Source organism: Mesocricetus auratus, unplaced genomic scaffold, assembly GCF_017639785.1.
Source record: "Mesocricetus auratus isolate SY011 unplaced genomic scaffold, BCM_Maur_2.0 Super-Scaffold_100053, whole genome shotgun sequence".
NCBI classification, from domain to species: Eukaryota; Metazoa; Chordata; class Mammalia; order Rodentia; family Cricetidae; genus Mesocricetus; species Mesocricetus auratus.
Genome location: NW_024429230.1, coordinates 2,199,092 through 2,217,961, shown reverse-complemented (window position 1 = coordinate 2,217,961; position 18,870 = coordinate 2,199,092). Strand labels below are relative to the sequence as shown.

The 18,870-nt window shown below is 50.4% G+C and overlaps 1 long non-coding RNA gene across 1 annotated transcript; it reads right to left on the bottom strand.

Annotated features, from left to right (window-relative positions):
- Nucleotides 1-4,308: 4,308 nt before the first annotated feature.
- LOC121136177 lies at nt 4,309-18,526 on the bottom strand. The gene is made up of 4 exons (XR_005873294.1): nt 18,447-18,526; nt 14,910-15,031; nt 8,598-8,680; nt 4,309-4,347 (listed from the first exon to the last, which is right to left on the bottom strand). It is a non-coding gene; the product is annotated as an uncharacterized LOC121136177 (long non-coding RNA).
- Between the last annotated feature and the right edge of the window lie 344 nt (nt 18,527-18,870).

The following is an 18,870-nucleotide window of genomic DNA, read 5'->3' as shown; positions in this document are numbered from 1 at the left end:
GAAGGGACCCTAGGTCCTCCTGGAACTTGGAGTAGTCTCTAGAATCCAGTGGGTTAGGCACCAACCCATCATTTATGTGAGGAATGGCTGTGATAACATAGTGAACAGGAACCGTAGGTGACCCAGTTTGAACAAAGGAGCAGAGGATCAATGCTCCAAAGCCACGGCCTGCTTTGTGGGTCCTTTAACTACAACATTATATATTATATGCAAATCAGAGCACCAACTTAAGACTGCTTTTCATGTCAAGAGACTGCTTTGAGCCTATAAGTTATATTTTTCAGATCTTGGACAGTAACATTTTTCTTTTTAGCACAAAGTTGCTCATGGTTCATCTGAGACTCTTTTAAATTGTGGCTTTCAGAGAAATAACAATGTAAAATGACACGATGATATATGGCCCCATCCGGCAGACCCAGGCTGCAACCGCCACAAACGCCACCAAACCTCTGGGAATGAAGCGGTCTCCGGAGCGCCATTGTGCAATTGTCCTAACCGGATCATTTTTAATTAGTTGCAATTAATTTCAAGTGACAGCGTCCTGCAATATCAAGTCAGAGCCGCTCTGGTGCATGGGTGGGGTTATTAGGAACAGACGGCGGGTGAGAGAAGCCAGAAGGAGGTCGTGTCACCAAGCTCTCACCTACAAGACCTTCCGTGTGGGGGGTAGAGGTCCATCATCTCCTGAGCCGGAGGGGAGAGCTGATTCCTAATGAAGCAATTGTTCTGGTACAATCTGGGCCATGCGCAGGCCTTGCTAGGTGGATACTTATTATGCACAGCATGGCAGGCAACTGTGGAAAATGATCTCACTTTGGTCACACAATTAGTTTTCCTTCATTTGGCAGAAGCAGCTCCTAAGATGAGGAGGTGGTTGGGTGGTTTATTTGGGAAGTGACCCCAGGAGTGAGGAAGTGAGCAGGAAATGGAAGGGAGCCGTGCACAGAGAAATTAAGGAACTTGTCTTTTGTTACCTAGATACTCGGTTGGTGGGGCTAGGGTAAGGACCTGGGTAGCCTAAGTTCACAGAAATCCCAATGACAAAGACACTGACCCTAAAAACTGGACACCTACATTTCCACTGGGTTTTATTCATACTTCCCTTGAACTAAAACACACACACACACTCACGCACACACACATATGCAGGCGCGCGTGTGTGTACACATACACACGCATGCATACATGCACGTGCACACGCACACGCGTGCACACGCACACACTCACGCACACATATGCACACACACATGCACACACTTGAGCACAACTAAAAATGCAGCAAATCAGGTGCGTGTGAGCCAGCCCCCAAACTGGGAGCATGGGAGAGCTCCCAATCTGTCCTGTAGAGATATGGACTGGAGAGATACTCTCCTCCATGGCCCCACCCCACCCCTCCCATCAATGCCTGGTGCCGGCGGGAGAGCTGTCCCCACCCCCCACCAGCTGCAACACTCTGGAGAGCAGGCCCTGCATCGCCAGGGCAGCACAACAGAACCAATCCTGTTAGTGGAGGCGGGGGTGAACCACCCTTGAAATTGTGAGCATGGGACAGCGGTTCCCATTCCCCATCTAGTGAACCGACCCTACAGCTGTCCAATCCCGGAACCAGGGTTGCGACTGGGCCGCCCCAACGCCCACCGCATCTGTGATCTGCTGGGGCATGTGAAGGGACCTGACCCTCAGACCCAAAGTTGCAGGGTCTCACAACACAGGGCCCCGGTGAGACATCAGGAAGAGTCTAGTGGAGGCCCAGCATGGAGCGTGTGCTGGAGACTAGGGGCCTTGAAGCAGACCAGTGGCCCTTTTCAATGCACACGTGCACGTCACGTGCAGGTAGAGAATGTACACGCACACATAGCGATGTGAGGACAAAGGCGTCTTGTGACTTGTTGGGTCACACTACAGCTCCCATGATGAGATATTTAATTCCTTCCCGTTTAAAAATATTCTCATTTTATCTTCTTCATTTTTTCTTTTGAATTTTGTTTTATTGGGGGGCAGGTGCAGGAGCAACATACGAAGGGACAGGGAATGATTGGGGTCAAGATAATGATGTGAAGAACATATAGAATAAACAGATTTTATTAATAAAATGTAAATATCAAATGAATCACTCTTATTTTTAAAAATCATTATTGTAGGGAAAAGGTCCAGTTAAAGAAACACACCCTGAGCAGAGCCAAAGAAACACACTTTGGCCCTGCAACCAGAACTAAAGAAATGTACCCTGACCCTGAAACCAGTGCCAAAGGAACACACTTTGTCCCTGGAATTTGAGTCAGTGAAAGAAATGCACGCTGGCCCTAAAATTGGAGTCAAAAGGCTAAAAAGGACCAGAGAAAGAAACACACTTTGGCCCTGAAACCAGAGCCAAATCTGACCCTAATCCTGTGCAGAAAACTAACCAATCCTCCAACAGAGCTCTAGCCAATCTGAGCTCAGCACTGAAATTGGACCAATCCCTACCCTGGAAAAGCTTCCCCGCCCCCAAGAATCCCTATATAAACCCTGTGTAAGGTCAGCTTGGCTGGTCCAGCTGCCTTCCAATAAACCCCTTCGATGAGTGCGGAGCAGAGAGCGAGCAGCGCTGTAACACTTGCCCAGGAAACCTTCCCTTGGCAGAGCAGAGGTGAGCAGAGCTAAACTGTTGCAACTTCGCCTGAGAAACCTCCTGCCGGAGCAAAACTGCTACACTGGGCGAACATCCCCAGCTGGAAGACCCTGTCCTGCCAGAGCAGAGCCGACACACTGAGGAAGCCTTTCCCTGAGGCTGGGCTGTAAGCTGCTAAGCTTACTGCAACCTGTGGTGGTCCTTGGCTCCCGACCTCCAGGATACCTTTCCATCTGAGCTGTGTAACACTCAGTATTCTGTGGCTCCCGAGTGCCAGAATACCTGACCCACTCCTGTCCCATCCCCATCTGCCCGAAACACTTACAATTATTTTTAACTCTTTATTTATTCTTTGTCTTTGACATCACGTGCCTCAATCCCATTCATCTCTCCGTCTATCCATCGTATCTGTCCTCTGCCCTTGCAACCCCCCAAAAATTTTTTAAAAAATAAAATTTAAGAGAAAGGAAAAAAGAAAAATCTCGTGTGGAAGCTGTAGCATGACACAGTCACGCAGTAAGCCCTTTTATCCATACATCTTTACTTGCAAGTGTTCATTGCAAAGAGTCGTTGTCTTGTTCAAAGTCTCTAGTTTCTGCTGCATTCTCAATGGGGGACCCTCACAGGGACTCCTCTTGGATACCCTGCTGTCGCCCTGTGTTTTGGAGATCCTACAGCTTTGGGTCTACAGGATGTGCGCCTTCAGGTGCTCCAGCACATCACAGATGGGGCAGATGCTGGGGTGGGCCAACAGCATGTGCGTGGGTGCCTGCGTACGTGCATGTGTGCGTGCGTGTGTGCGTGCGTGCGTGCGTGTGTGTGTGTGTGTGTGTGTGTGTGTGTGCAGTTACATGAAGAAACCAGTAGAGGGTAGTAGATTCCTAGGCCTGGGTAGTTGCTGGGTTGGTCAGCCCATCAGTTCTTCCCTAGCCTCACCACCAGGGTGAGCTCTCCAGCATTGCCCTGGCTAAATTCATCCCTTGAAACAATGAGCAAGGGGCTGGGCCGGTCCACCTGCTTGCAGGCCCTCAGGGTCTGCTCACCCACTCCTACACCATCAGGGCCAGCTCTACTGTGTTGCCCAGGTGAGGTGCAGCGGCCACATTCCCAAGTGCTGCGGCCAGTGATGGGCAGGGACAGCTCTCCAGATCTTATGACCTCAGGGCCGTCTTCCAACTGCTGCAGAAGGCGGTGACGGGGAGGAGGACATCTCTCCTTTACACACACCACCACACGGCAGATAAGGGGCAGAGCCAGGTCTCCAAGCACACATTCTCGGGGCCAGTCTACCCATAACCCCTCACTCCCACCTTTCCCCGCAGCCCCATCAACTATGCTGCCCACTCGAGGTGCAGGGCCTGCTATCCCAAGGGCTGCAGATGATAAGGGGGAGAGTCAGCTCCGTCACCTGTCGCAGGTGGCGGGGGTAAAAATTATTATTTATTTCTCTCTCTGTGTCTCTTTGTCTCTCTCTCTCTGTCTCTGTCTCTCTGTGTGTGTGTGTATGTGTGTGTGTGTGTGTGTGTGTGTGTGTGTGTGCAGTTACATGAGGAAACCAGAAGAGGGCAGTAGATCCCCAGGAGCCAGAGTTCCAGGTATTTGTGAGCTTGTGAGCTGCCAAACCAGAGTGCTGGGAACTAACTGATCTCTGGTCCCCTGAAAGAGGAGTACTCACATTTAATCACTGAACCATCTTTCCAGGTCCTGACTTAGAGAAGTGTGGTGGCACATTCCTCCTGGGTTGAAACAGAAAGATCAGGAGTTCAAGGCCAGCTATCTAGTGATTCTAAGTCCAGCCACCATTACCTAAGACCTTGCCTCAAAAACAAAAGCTTGAATAGATAACTTCCCCCATTTGGAAAAAGAAAAAAACATAGAGATATAGAGGCCTACCATCACTTCCCGCTATCCAGCCCAGGTTGGGTGAGAGTGACTCATGACCATGTATCACGGGCACATCTCCTGAGAGGAGCTGACTTCCCCTTAATCACCTTTGGCAGTGCTGTCCTCCGTGGATGTGCCAAATCCCTGCTCTCTGGGATCAAACTTCCTCTATATAAAAGTGCTTCTTGGCTATGGAAGGAGGCCCAAAGTCACCATTTCACTACACAAGGTGGTTTCCTTCAACACATCATCTCTTTAAAGTTGTTATCTTGTGTGTATGAGTGTTTAGCCTGTGTGCATGTCTGTGTACCTGGCATCCACGGGGCATCTCATCTCTTACAATCTAGTCAGAGTTGGTTGCGAGCCACCACATAGGTGCTGGGGCTTGAACCTGGGTCTTCTGGAAGAGTAGCCAGTGCTCTTAACTTCATAGCCATCTCTATAGGCAATGGACTTCTAATAAATTTTAAAATAGCCCTAGGCTCATTTTTCCTGTTGATACACACACACACACACACACACACACAAACACACACACATTTTTAATCGTTTCTAACCAGCCTTGGCTTTTCTGAGCCTGTCAGGAAAATCCTCCTCTGGTCTGGGGTGCCCATGCGACCCAACTCCCTCAAGCTGAGGGCAGAGGCTTCCAGCAGGGTTCCTCGGCAGTCCAGGCCCTTCCCTCATGTTTGCACACAGGGACTGTGTCACAGGACAAGTCTAGGGCCGGCCAGCTGTGTCATCGGTGTCCTTTCCAATGGGCCTGGTCAGGACTGTGAGAGCCGTCCTGAGGGAGCTTATCCGTGTATTGGGACACAAGTGGCATGATTACCCTTGAGACGGCAGGGTGCTTCCATTGCTGTGAGGGAGTGAGGCAGACTCCGGTGGGTGTGGGCTGAAGACCCTGGAAGAACCTTTCTGAGTAAAATCGCCATGGAAACGTGAAAGTCCCCTGTATAAAATCATGTGTTTGAGCATCTGGTCCCCCGCTGGTGGTGCTGTTTGGGGAAGTCGAGTTTTGTGAGGTGGGGTCTAGCTGAAGGAAATGTTGGGGAGGGTCTTTTAAAGGTTTTTAGAATGTACTGAAATTGGCCCGTGTGGGCTCCAGTACCACACAGTCCGGAGAGGTGCGGGATCCTCCAGAGCTGGAGTGACAGGTGACTGTGAGCCACTCAATATGGTAAATGCTGGGAACTGAGCTTCTCCGAGAGAGTAACGTGCTCTTAACCCCTGGACTTTCTCTCTGCCCCCAACACCCACGTCTATTATTTTGAGAGAGAGGTGTATGTACTAGCCATGTATATGTGAGTATTCATGGAGTCCAGAAAAGCTAAGAGCCACCATTGTGGGCGCTGAGAACCAAACAGGTCCTCTGCAAGAGCAGCCCGTGTTCTCAAGTGCTGAGCCTCTCTCCAGCTCTCCAGGGGCTTGACGGTCATAGCCCAATGTCCTATCCCGTGAGATCCATGGAGTCTCAGAGGCAAGCTGCTACCGTGAGCCCCAGTGTGCCTCCCCCTCATCACAAAATCCCTTCACCGAGAGCCACAAGCAGCCTCTCCTCCCTCAAGTTGCTCCTGTCACATATTTAGTTACAAGTGATGGAGAGGCTGACACAGAGGACGCGGCCAAGGCCCAGACTTCTACGCTGGTAGAATTCCAGCTGTGGTCCCCAGCTCCTTTTACTGCCAGGTCCTGTCACACCCCATTTACCATCTCAGAATGGAAAGCAGAGATAATATAACCAACTTATCCACATAATTTTTTAAAAATCGATATATTGACCCCACTGTAATATAAAGGAGAAATCAAAGGAAAGCGAGGTCTAATGGGATAATATATACTCTGATATGTAAATGCTCAAACACGATGAGGCAGTAGAGTGCCACACATACATCTACGACCACTCCAGGGGACAGTTGTCAGTGACACACGGCCTTCCACAGGGCTACATGCTGCAGATAGCATGTAGGTCAGGCTCTGGGCCTGAGAGAGGGCAATGCTCCTACCCCCACCACACACACACACACACACACACACATACACACACACACACACTTCCCAGGGGGTCCTTCTCTGGGAAATTCAGGATCTCTCTTGCAGTCATGCAAATATTCATTGTGCCTGCATGCAAAATAGAGCTTGGTTCACGGTAGGGTCACCAAAAACAGTTTTTTTTCCCACTGGACTCATTGCCAAGACTACATAAAGCCTCTGACCATTCCACAAGCTGTATAGACTACATAGAGCCTCTGACCATTCCACAAGCTGTATAGACTACATAGAGCCTCTGACCATTCCACAAGCTGTATAGACTACATAGAGCCTCTGACCATTCCACAAGCTGTATAGACTGTATAGAGCCTCTGACCATTCCACAAGCTGTATAGACTACATAGAGCCTCTGACCATTCCACAAGCTGCCCCACACACAGCTATCTACTCCGTCACTAAAGCAAATGTGCCACTGTAGGGTAGGTGGAGAACCTGGGTAAGGGGACACACACACACACACACACACACACACACCATAGATGTTAAGTGTAAGTGACTTTGGCCATAGCCTTGAACAAAAGGGCTATAAGACAGGACCCTACAGAGAATCATTACCACCCAATACCCTAACATTCCCCAAGGCATTCCCTCAGGGACTGTTTCAACCAAAGTGGCTCACAAAGGACCTGTGATGTAACACCCAATAGTCCAGTTCAGCTCTCATCCCAACCCTGTCTCCTCACAGACGCTGCCCTTAGACCTGGCTGTGGATGAAGGTGGTCTCCCTGTTCCTATTCTGGGCTGATAGGCTTCAGTGAGAGTCTGGTGGAGCAATGGGTCTGTATCTGCATTCTGCTTGTGAGCATGTGTGTACACGCGCGCGCACGCACGCACGCACACACACACACACACACACACTGCTGTTACAGCAGCTGCCACTGCTGGCTAGCCCAACACAGGCGTTTAAAGGTCTGATTGTAGCTTTCACACCAGAGTGGAGACTTGCCCAAGGCTAGGGGTGGAGGGCAGCAGCTAACCAGGATTGAAGAGGCTGACTCTGAGATTTCACTTTGATTAATATCAGGTAGGGAAGCAGAAAGGGGGAGCCCTGACTCCCTTGCTGAAGCTGAAGAGTGATCCCCCCACCTTCACACAAGGCCTGATTCTAATGTCTTCTGATGGGACAAATTGGTGAGCGCAACTATTAGCTGGGTGACATCAAAAAGCATTAATCTCTGGTTCCCGAGCAAGACCAGCGCCGCATTAGTGCCGTGCACCCAGTCATTATTAAGACTTTAGCCCAAGGGTGTAATAAATGTTTTATGGCATGCAAACCAAGGTAATGGAATGCAAATCCCATAATATAGCCATACATTTATTTTCTAATGGAGCAAATGATGATGTATTTTATCTGAGAGGAGCTGCCAATAGGGCCTGCTTGGGAAATGTGATGTTTGAGACCCAAAGGATGGGTGGGTGGCCCTGTTCTTGTCTGGGGGCCTGGGGTGGGCAAAGGCCAAGGTGGCCCATGGTCAAGCTTTCCCTGCACACAGCTGCTTCTAGATAATCCATCGTTCTTGTTCCCATACCCCTGACTGACTGCCTTTTGGGACATACATCGAACATTCTGAGACTTAATTACATCCCCTTTGCAGAGTGGTCCCCTCCCAAGAGCCCCCACCCCCAGCCAGAGCTGCATACCAATAAGCTATTCAGCACATATTGGCTTTCCAAAAATATGGCTGCATTAAGGTGTGAGATGTTAATGGGATTGAGGGGCATGGGGCTATTTCTCCACTGGAGTAAGGGCTTGGCATTGGTGCTATTTTTATTAAGCAACCAACATAGTTCAGTTGCAGCCCTGGGGGCTAGGGGAGAGACTGGACTGGTTGCCCCAGGCTGTGACTGCCCTGAAAAGGGTAACTAAATGCCCCAGGTCTGTCTGACTGTTAAAGCTGCTGCAGATAGAATTTGTGGATGATTCTAATTATCCAGAAAGCCTGAGCTCCCTGCAGTGGCCACAGGCCTCTTCATCCCCAAGAATGTCCCCCTTTAGTCCAAGCACATAGTATCTAGCTGAGAGTGTGGCCATCAGCCTCTGGGAACTAACCTGGATGCTCAGACATGTTCCACAGTTAGATGAATGGGGACATTGAGGGGACCAAGCCCAAGCTACCGTTGTCTTCAAGGGACCTATGTTCCAATTAAAGGAAAAGAAATTAGAAATTAGGGGCTTAAAGATTGTTCAGTCAGTAAAGTGTTTTCCTTGCAAGCATGAGGACCCAAGTTCGATCCCAAGAGTTCATATACAAAGCTACACAGAGGTATTTATCTGTAGTCTCAACACTGGGGTGGGAGGATAGAGACAGAGGGATCCCTGGGGCTCGCTGGCCAGGCAGTGAAGCCATCTCAGGAAGTTTCAGGTTCAGTGAGAGACCTTACCTCACATATAATAATAATAGTAATAATAAGTAAGGTGGAAGGTGATTGAGGAAGACATCCACCATCAATCTCTATCTGCCACACACACACACACACACACACACACACACACACACGCGTGAACAAGGCGTAGATGCCACCCAAGTGGGTTACCCAATGGGCAAAAGTTTCTTTGCAGAATTTGTGGGAAATGCACTCACTGAGGAAGAGGAAGGAGATGAAAATGTCAGCAGAGGAATCTTGATGGAGAGGTTGTTGTGGGCTGGGTTTTGAAGACCCCTTTAAAACTAAAGACACAAGATTTGGCTCTTCCCCAAGAGAGCCTGTAGTAAGTGTTCACACCATTGGGCTTGTTGTTGTTGTTGTTGTTTTAACGTCCTGACCACAGTGGTTCTCAGAGGACTGGCTGGATCTCTAACTGCCTGACAGTAGTTGTGATCTGATAGACCCTCTTTTCAGACAGAACAATGAAAACAATTACACTAATTATTCATTGAGAATTTATGACAAGCCCTGTGCTGAGAACCTTGCCTTCTCTCTTCAGGGGCCCTACCAGGAAGTATTTTATGATTCCTATTGGGAAAAATGTCTCCAAGTGGGACTCACCCTTGCAGTTAGAGACTGGACCGTAATGAGCCTCTCTGCCTATAGAGCCCTTCCTACTGTCTGCCTCTCCAGATCTAGTTGACAAGAGAAGAGTAGGTTACACTTGAAGGACATGAACTTAGGCCTTGACTATACCCTGCACCCCAGCAAACAGAACTGGGTCTTTATGTATCACCCTAAGTGGTGGTTTGAAAGAAAACGGCCCCCAAAGGCAGTGGCACCATTAGGAGGTGTGGCCTTGTTGGAGGAAGTGCATCATTGAGGGGGTGGGCTTTGAGGTCTCTTTTGCTCAAGCTTCCCTCAGAGTTGACTTCCTGTTGCCTGGAGGATGTAGGACTCTCTGCTGTTATCCCAGAACCACATCTGCCTGCACGCTGCGATGCTCCCCATCACGATGATAATGAGCTGAACCTTTGAAACTGTAAGCCAGCCCCAATTAAATGTTTTCTTTACAAGAGTTGCCATGGTCATGGTGTCTCTTCACAGCAATATAAAAACCAAAACTAAGACACCCTAGAAATGGCATCCCCAAAACCAAGTACCAGTCCCGTGCCTAAGCATATACTTGCATCCGAAGGTGAGTCCCATCATGGATGAATACAAGCGGATTACAGTACAGATGGATCCTGTACCACTTCTCTGTGAAGCTTCTCTGCTGGTTTGGTTTCTGTATGCTCAGTTTTACCAAAAAGAGTCTTCAGAAAGCCGAGTGTGGTGGTACATTGCTTTAATCCTAGCAGAGGCAGCAGGCAGATCTCTGAATTTGAGGGCAACCTGGTCTACAGAACAATTTCCAGGAAAACCATGGCCACATAAAGAAATCCTGTCTCGAATTTGAGCCCACTGCCCTTGAAGCATACTTTGGCTGGAATGAGTTGCATCAGGCTCTCTACTCTAATTGGCTTGTTAAAACCCCCACGAGGTCTCTGTAAGACATAGTCTTCTAGAGTCCAAAGTATGGCACATTAAGAAGAATGGGGAAATACCAGCAATCAATTATGTATTCTTCAGGCTGGCCTGGAGACAGACAGGGCTGGACCCCAGCAACCTGACAGGACTGGCCAAGTCAAGGAAGAAGCAAGAGGAGCCTGAGGTACAACACTTAAGGGGGCACTTGCTCTCAGAGTCTTACAGATGTAGCCTTAAAAAGGAACATCCCTTTGGGGTGGTTCATTTTCATTGTCTACTTCATTAGATTTGAAGTCACCTAGGAGATACACCTAGGGCTTCCAGAGAAGCTTCCAGAGAATTAAGGAAGGAAAATCTGCACTGAACAGAGACAGAACCATCCTGTGAGCTAGGAAACAGACTGTATAAATGGGAAGCAAGGAAAAGGTAAACTGAACCCAGGCATTCACCGTTCTCTGCTGGCCGACTGCTGACACACTATGACCAGCTCCTCACGCTCCTGCACCATGCCATCTACGTCATGATGGATTCAAACTGTGAGACAAAAAAAAACTTCCTCGGGTTGTCAATCTGTTATCCAGATGGCCCACCCACTAATATGTTGCTGGGCACCTCTCTTGGCCAGGCCTTGACACTAAAAACTCCCTGACTCTGTCACAAATGGGGAAGTAAGAAGTAGCCCATAACTTCTTTGAGTACCTTGAATTGGGGAGGGACAAGATGACTTTCAACTGATCCTTGCATCTAGAAAACTTGTAAGTCAAGAGCTAGAGAGGCTACAGAAGTTCAAAGAAATGGATCCATACAAAATGCAAGCCACAGATTAATCCCAGTAGTTGGCTGGATTCCTCTGAAAAAAAGTTCAGGGGTGACCTACACGCTCAGCCATTTCTTTTTCTTTCTATTGCTAAGGTCTGTTTTCCCTACGTGCTTCCTGGGCACAGACTAGCTTAAAGCAGAAGACAGAGAGAACGGGAATCTGCTGCTCACTGTGACGTGGGAGACTGTGGTCCTGAAACCATGGAAAGAATGAAGAAGTGGCATCATTCTATGACTCAACTGGGGACAGGAAGGCCACCGGGAGCAGTGGGCCCCCTTCTGGGCAGCCCTCATTCTGGGAAACCCAGTAGGAAGACAGCATCTTTTTCTGGACTTTTATAGTAGCAGCTGTCATGGAATCAGCTCCAGCTCTAAGCCCATGGCTGGGCCACTCCCTGCTACCAGAACTAGCCCTGTCCCGTGATTGCTGACCCTGGGGATCCCAGCTCAGCCCCGTTTAGAATGAAGCAGATTTAATGAGAGGTCTGAGGTCCTCAAAGGAGACTCTGGGTATTCTTGGAGGAGTGATGTTTGCTGGGTGAGCCATCTGGACAACAGAGGTCCCTAGAGAGGCTGTACTCAGCCTTCCCTATAGCCTGCAGCTGGCTAGTTTAAGTCAACTTGAAAATAGCTAGAATCACTGGAGAGGAGAGAACCGCAATTGAGAAAATGCCTTTGTAAGATTGGGCTATAGGCAAGCCTGTAGGGCATTTTCCTAATTAGTGATTGATGGGAGATGGTCCTGCCCACTGTGGTGGGACCACCCCTGGACAGATGATCCTGGGTTCTGTAAGGAAGCAGGCTGAGCAAGCCATGAGGAGCATGGCAGTGTGTAGTACTCCTCATGGGCTCTGCCTCAGATCCTGTTTGAGTTCCTGTCCTGTCTGATGATGATGAACTGTGAAGGCCAAGCAAACCTTTTCTTGCCCGGGTTGCTTTGGTCATGGTGCTTCATGGCAGCAATAGGAACCCTGACTAGGACAGGCCCTAAAGCATCTACCCTGAGTCTCCCTGATTTGTGGGCATCTTCTGCAGGCCTTGCTAAGATTCTTTTTGCTCATCCTTGTCCCCCAGTCTCCTCTGAGAAGGCGCACGCTTGATCCTCACTCGGGAAGAAATTGCTGATGCTAGGAAAGAATGAATGCAGACCTGTGCTGGGGCTGGCCCCCAAATTTTTATTAACTGTGAGGTTAAAAGCTATCAAGGGTCATGGGCACCGCAAAGAGGCACGAGCAGTGAGTCCATTAACACCTGCCTTTTTATGTCCAAATCGAACTGTCGCATGAGGTTTGGGGTGACGTAACCACTCGGCAGGGCTGGGCCAGGATTTACGAGGCAGGGGCTGTGGAGCAGGGTCTGAGCAGGCAGCTGGTGAGAGGCACTTACCCTAACTGCCCTCTCTTGGACAACTCCTGAAAATAATGCTTGTAAGACATGAAGGCAACTTGGCAGCCAAACCATCCCGCTTCGCCCAGGGTGGATCTGATTGAGTCACTTTTTCCTGGGCCAGAAGAGACGGGTACCCCGTTCAGGGTCGGCCCGGTGCTGAGAGAGGAAAGGAGAGGAATGTCAGAGCATAGAGGGTGAAGAATGGCCTGGACAAGTCATTGGCTCTGCCTTGAGTCCAGAGAGCAGGGGCATGGCCCATCGGAACCCTCTCAGGTGGGTTCGCACTGCATGGAGCGTGGCATTAGCCAGCGTGGGGGCCATCTGTGGATGTCAATTTGTTAGCTCCTATCTAATGTAAGAGGAACTAACCTCTCCTGGAAGTTCCTGGAAATGTGGCTACAGCAGCAGGGACTCGCCAGCTACTACAGGGCATGAGGAGGAGGGAGGGAGAGGAGGAGGTGGGCAGCCTACCACCACCCCCCGGCCTTCCCACCAGCACTCGGGTCTGAATGATGAATTTTCAACTGGGTCATTAAATGCTGATTAAAGTACCGGAGGAGAGAACAGGGAGGGAAAACAACATCAACGCTGTACACACCCCCACGCCAGGCCCCCCTGCCCTGTTCTCCAGCTTCCTCCAAGTTGGTTCCAAGCCCCCATTGGAAATGCTATAAAAGGCCAGGTTAATTAAGTCCTGTATATTACCCACACAAACACTTCCAACTTTATTCTGGCGGCTCCGTGAGTGAGGAGGACAGGGCCAGGCAAGGTCCAGGCAGCTCAGGGTAATAAAACAGAAGACTCAATTACCTTGTACATTTGCAGTTTTTATAAAAATCATTTAAAGCCCTTCCAGTGAAAAGCACAGCACTGAAGGCTTGGGACCCTGAAACCCGGGGCGGGGAACCCCAGGACCTAGGTGTCGGAGCATGGCCGCAGACCTCAGGACCTTCCTTGCTGGCTCCAGGAGAGCCCTTTAGGAAGAGGTCTCTGGGGAAAAGACAACGAGGAACAAAGGGGAAACGATTCTCCAAAAGCACTGAGCACCTACAGTGTCTGGAGCACCGTGCTCACTCAGACACCTATTGTCCCCATTTGCAGGTGACAAGACTGGGAAAACAAAATGAACCTTTGGTGCTTATGCAAAGGAGATGGAGCCCTAAGGTCTGCGTGGCTCCTGTCTGATTCTAGACTCTCCTCTGAAGCTACCAGGCTGCCATCTGCACACCCCGTGGATAGAGCAGACTCCAGAGAACATGCACCTAGGACTCAAATCTCACAGCCACCACTTCCCAGCTGGATGCCTTTAGGCAAATGGCTTAACCTCTCTGAACCTTAGAGAAGTGCCTTCCTTCATCCGCCCTACTCAAACATCATTATTATTAAGAGGACAGTTTGTGGAGGCTTGAATGAGAACGGCCCCCATATGCTGCTGTGCTTGAGTGTTTGGTCCCTAGTTGGTGGACCTGTTTAGGAAGGATTAGGAGGCCTTGTTGGAAAGGGTGTGTTATTAGGGGTGGGCTTTGAGGTTGCAAAAGACTCACGCCAGTGCTGGCATGCTCTCTGCTTCCTGCTTGTGAATCAAGGTATGAGCTCTCAGCTGTTTCTGCCTTTGCTCTCCCATCTGGACTCTAGCCCTCTGGATCTATAAACCCAATTAAACACCTTCTTTTATAACTCATCTTGGTCGTGGGGTTTTGCCACAGCAATTCAGATGTAACTAAGACCCTGTTCACGGTACACACTCCTTAGGAAATGGAAATACAAAGGGTTGGGACAACAGATCAGTCAACAAAGTGTTTCACATGCAACCATAAGGCCCTGAGTTCAAATCCTTAAGCAAATTAAGGGGAGGTGGTACATGCCTATAACCCCAACTCTAGGGAAGGGTGGAAGACAGGATCCCTGGGACTTAATGGCTAGCCAGCCTGACTGACGTGGTGGATTCGGTCCAGTGAGAGACTTTCCCAATAAAATAAGGCAGAGAAGCAAGGAAGGAAGACGTTGGAAGTTGACCTCTGGTCTTCACTCGTGTGCCTACACACACACACACACACACACACACACGCACACACACACACGCACACACACGCACACACACGCATGCGTGTGAGAATAGAAAACCTCAGCTCAACGAAATACCCCCGAGGGGCTGGGTTTCTCCCTTCAATGTGAGAGGAGCATGAGACAACATCACAGCCGCGGTCAGGAAGCAGAGACAACTGTCACAGCATGTCGGCAGGCAGAAAGCACACACCTGTCATAGCACGGTGGCAGACAGGAAGCAGAGAACTTGGGCCAGAATTAGAAGTCCCTTGCAGCAGCAGCAATGCTGTGACATCCTGGACACCTCTCAGGCTGCCTCGTTGAAATCTCCCTCTGGGAAAGGACAAGAAGCACACCCTAAAAGTAGCCCTGTAGCATTGCCAGGCCCCGCCTCCGACTTTCCTAGAACCTTGACATTCCCCCATCAAGAAGCAACATCTATTATGCCTCCCCGTGACACTGGACAGGGTCTGGTAGCTTCCTCACGAGTGCAGTGTATCACATGATCCCATATAACCTTCACAGCCAAATCACACAAGGCAATCCAGCCTTCCCCTGAGAAGCCAGATGCCATATTTTGGGGGGAGGGTTGTTTGTTTGTTCCTTGTTTTGTTTTGTTTTGTGGGTGTTGTTTTGTTTTTTCAAGACAGGGTTTCTCTGTATTGTTTTGGAGGCTGTCCTGGAACTCACTCTGTAGACCAGGCTGGCCTCAAACTCACAGAGATCCACCTGCCTCTGCCTCCAGAGTGCTGAGATTACAGGCGTGCGCCACCACCACCTGGTGGGTTGGTTTTTGTTTTTTTGGTTTTTTTTTTCAGATGTCATATTGTAAGGAGGACAAAGCTATATGGGACCCACATTCAGATATTTAGCCAAAACTTCAGCCAGCAGCACATTATGTCAGCCATTTAACTGAATGAGCTTCAGATGACTTCAGCTATCTCGCAGCTTTAGAGCCTTCTAGCTCCTAGCACACAGAGCATAGGGAGAAGCAGACCGCAATGTCCTATCTGGACTCCTGACCCACAGAGCTCATAAACACGGGGGACAGCAGAAGATGCACGTGCCGGCCAGACTGTGTGTGAGCATCAAGGTCCCAGAAGACTTGAGACAGGAGGGGAATCTTCAGGCACGCCTGGGACCTGAGGCTTAAGGGGAGAGGAGCTGGTGCCCATGTGGACACAGAGGGGTTAAAAGGAGGAAGGAAAATATGGTAGAAGAGAGTGCGTGCAGTTCAGGAACAAGCTGGCCGTATGCACAGATAATTAGAACAGAGCATCAGTAAACAATGCCTTTTCCCCTCATTAAGGACAAATCTGTGTGTATAATGTGCCTATTTTCTCTTTCATTAACTTATAAATGGCCACCACTTTAAAGCCATTTAACCAGCAGTTTTGACTTGCCTGTCAGCTCAGAGTCAGACGTGTCCTCTCTCACACCCTCAGCCCGTAGCTCCCTAGGGGCAGACTTGTTAGGTGCTCCTCTGAGCCTTCTAGAACAGCGTGGAGGGCACGTAGGGCCAGGTCCTCAACGTGGGGCTGAACAACGCACACACCACCACCAATACCACAACTACCACCATCACCACCACCACCATCACCACCACCAGCAGCACCATCACCACCAGCAGCAGCACCATCACCACCAGCATCACCACCATCAGCACCACCACCATCACCACCACCACCAGCAGCAGCACCATCACCACCAGCATCACCACCATCAGCACCATCACCATTATCACCGCCATCACCACCACCATCACCACCACCACCACCACCAGCAGCAGCACCATCACCACCAGCATCACCACCACCACTACCATCACCACCACCACCACCAGCAGCAGCACCATCACCACCATCACCACCACCACCACCACCACTACCATCACCACCATCACCATCACCACCATCACCACCACCACCATCACCATCACCACCACCACCACCAAACCACCACCACCACCACCACCACATCACCACCACCATCACCACCACCACCAGCAGCAGCACCATCACCACCAGCATCACCACCATCAGCACCATCACCATTATCACCACCATCACCACCACCATCACCACCACCACCAGCAGCAGCACCATCACCACCACCATCACCACCACCACCACTACCATCACCACCATCACCACCATCAACATCACCACCATCACCACCACCACCACCACCATCACCACCACCACCACCATCACCACCACCACCACCACCAAACCATCACCACCATCACCGTCACCATCACCACCATCACCACCACCACCACCATCACCACCACCAGCACCATCACCACCAGCACCATCACCATCATCACTACCATCACCACCACCACCACCATCACCACCACCACCACCAGCAGCAGCAGCACCATCACCATCACCACCACCACCATCACCACCACCAGCACCACCATCACCACCACCACCACCACCATCACCACCACCACCATCACCACCACCAGCACCATCACCATCATCACTACCATCACCACCACCACCACCATCACCACCACCACCACCATCACCACCACCATCACCACCATCACCACCATCACCACCACCACTACCATCACCACCACCACCACCATCACCACCACCACCACCAGCAGCACCATCACCATCACCATCACCACCACCACCAGCAGCAGCACCACCACCACCATCACCACCATCACCAGCACCACCATCACCACCACCATCACCACCACCACCATCACCACCACCATCACCACCACCACCAGCAGCAGCACCATCACCACCAGCATCACCACCATCAGCACTATCACCATTATCACCACCATCACCACCACCACCACCACTACCATCACCACCAGCACCAGCACCACTACCATCACCACCATCACCAGCACCACCAGCCTCCTCTTCCCGGTCCCTGAGGACACCCTCCACTCTCTTTCCTAGACTAGCCTTCCTGAGCCTCTGAGCTGCAGAGGACGCCGCCCTTTTCTGTAAAGCCCTTAAGAATGGGACCCACCCAGATGTGCAGCCACAAGCTGGGACATGAGGTGTCACCAGTGAGTACCCATTGACCTGGCTCAGAGCCCGATAGACCATGTGCATAGAGATATAAGGAAATGAGGGTCACACCAAAGGAAACCCTCACTGAGCTGAGCAGACGTCCTCACTACTGGACAGGAAGCATTCCAAGATGTGAGTGTGTCTAGAAACTTCCTTTGGAATGAATACTGAGTATCCCCTATCAGGCTGAACACTGAGAGGACGCTGGCCACATGCCTCGAACAGACTTAATCCCCGAGGCTAAAATGGAAGACTCCCAGGTTTAGGCACTCTTGCTCCTGTCGGACCATGAACTCCCACTTCATCTCCCTGCCTGTTGCTAGGTAACACCCTAGGACCTGGATAAAGATGGAGCCTTGCCCCTGAAACAGCCTCCTCTTTCTTCTTGGGATCCAAAAAATTTACCAACTCTCTGCCAAGACTTGGGAGGGATGGAGATAGTGCCGAAGGAGAAAACGACATCATGTTTTCTCTCAGGAACACCAACAGGTGGACGCTCATACACTCAGTGATAGTTTAGACAGGGGACGGGGGACAAAAGTCAAGACTTACGCAGTGCTCACTTTGTGGCCCCAAGAGCACTGCACATGTCCTGTTATGTGAGTCCTCCCGAGAGCTCACAATCAGGGGGCGCATAATGGTTTCCCTAGTCCATAGATGAAGAGTCAGAGGCCCAGAAAGGCAAAGCAACTTACTCAAGGCCACACGGCCAGACGGTGGAACTAGAAATTGTCCACACCCGAAGCCGGGATCTTTCTACTGCATTCCACCGTCACCGTTAGTGACGCAAAGTGCGCCCCCCCTCCCCGAGCAGCGGCAGGGAGAATGGAGGCACCTGACTTCCGGGAGGCGCTGAGCCACGAGTATAGGCAAGACGCAGAGCACTTCTCTTGGTACAGAGTGGGAAGCCTCACTTCTGAACCCCTGCGTCTTCGTGGGTGTGAAAGGTGAGGGCTCCTCAAGCCTGGTGAAGAACCGTGCCCTAATCTCAGCAGCTCCTACCAATTACATGTCTAGACATCATCTCGGCTGCAGACTGACTTCTAAAAGGTGCTGGCTTGTTCCTCGGTTGGGATAGTCTCACGGGCATGAACACTGGCCCTGCCGGTAACCCTAGAG